This window comes from Girardinichthys multiradiatus, chromosome 6 (assembly GCF_021462225.1).
Source record: "Girardinichthys multiradiatus isolate DD_20200921_A chromosome 6, DD_fGirMul_XY1, whole genome shotgun sequence".
In the NCBI taxonomy this organism is placed as follows: Eukaryota; Metazoa; Chordata; class Actinopteri; order Cyprinodontiformes; family Goodeidae; genus Girardinichthys; species Girardinichthys multiradiatus.
Genome location: NC_061799.1, coordinates 355001 through 356490, shown reverse-complemented (window position 1 = coordinate 356490; position 1490 = coordinate 355001). Strand labels below are relative to the sequence as shown.

The 1490-nt window shown below is 41.4% G+C and overlaps 1 protein-coding gene across 1 annotated transcript in view; it reads right to left on the bottom strand.

Annotated features, from left to right (window-relative positions):
- Positions 1 to 388: 388 nt before the first annotated feature.
- Positions 389 to 1490, bottom strand: part of LOC124870707 (xenotropic and polytropic retrovirus receptor 1 homolog) — a 71215-nt gene continuing 70113 nt past the window's right edge. The window contains exon 16 of the mRNA XM_047369537.1: positions 389 to 1490. This exon is cut by the window's right edge and continues 111 nt beyond it. The gene's annotated coding sequence lies outside the window, so the exon portion shown is untranslated.

The following is a 1490-nucleotide window of genomic DNA, read 5'->3' as shown; positions in this document are numbered from 1 at the left end:
TCAGCTTCAACAGATGGCTGAAATTTGAAGCCCATGTTGCATGGAGAGTACTTTAGAAATAAATGGACATTCCCACTACATTTAGCCAATTTTCTTAAAGTATTTGAATGTAAGCAAAGTAAAACACTGGTATTCATCTCAAGTAAGTTGGGTTTGAATTATGTGTTAGTAAACTATAACATCATTGACTGCTGGTTTATAATTGGTTCAGGGTCCATTCAAACAGTACCACTTCACCACCTTGGCCATTTCTAAGGTAGATTTCTACCTTGGTAATTACTTTACCACTGGGTCCTGCAGTGGAAACACCTTTTGACTCTAATGCTTTTGATTTCTGGCAGTATAAATCGATGAGGGGCAGACAGGTGACCTCTCCTTATCATCATCATAATCATTATTGTTGCATTTTAATTCAACAAGTTTTATACAACAAATATGACACTATACCCTTCTGTCCCGCAGACCTCAGATTTCCAATCTGGATTTCTGGGGGATAAGATAAAAACCCTCGGAATCATAGTCGACTTGCAAGCTTGTTTGGGCATCTCTCCCAGTCACACACATACATTCAGGAGAACTGTCTCCTAACAGACAGACATCTTTCACACTTTCCGAGTGGAAACCGACTGTGGGATCTTCACTGTTTTTAGAAAGGAAAGGAAATTCATAGATAAACAGTCATTCCAGCTGCTGTTCTAAACAGTCAGACCGTCGTTTCTGAACCTTTTAACAAACTGTCTCACAATTACAAACAGCATTTCTAATGATAGTCAGTGTGTTGAGTTGATCATCACCCTGGGTTCCATCGAAACAAATCATTGCTTTTGTAGATAGAATGAATTCCCATTGACCTTGTCTAAAAAGTGCATGTTGGTGTTTCCAAAGTGTGTAAGGTGCAAGAAGGCAGCTCCGTGATGAAGAGACATGATGAGTTACAGATGGAGAATGATGGGTTAGCTTTGCCATTCATTGATCAGTACAGTCTGCTGCATCATGATGACAGTTTCATTTATCTTGTTGTGGAAGAAGGGATTGCATCTCACTGTTTGGTCCAAATGATCAGAGGGACACTCGTGTGTCACTGAACGCCCCTTTCTGAGCATTCCTGTCATGTTAGGAGTGTGGGAATGACACAGAAGAACAGAGTGAGTTCAGTGGCACTGAAAAGGGGCAGGAACACTACGTCTCAAGCCAATTTGCTTGCTTTTTCTTTAGCTGCGTTGATCATGCTGAAGCTCTGAGGACACTCAAAGCGATAATGAAGGAGTCCACTGCTGGATGATTTTCACCCACTCACTGGGTTAGGACACGTTTTTACTGAAGGGAGAGTAGCCACAGAGCTGGTTTAAATGTTCAAAACGGTCAAAATTCTCCCCTTAAAATAATGTAGAAGCCCAGCAGAGGCTCATGAATTAGAAAATGATTCAGAGGTCAAACCTGTCCTTTCTTGAGTTCAACGCCCACTCGCTGGGTAACTTCTCGCTTAGGAG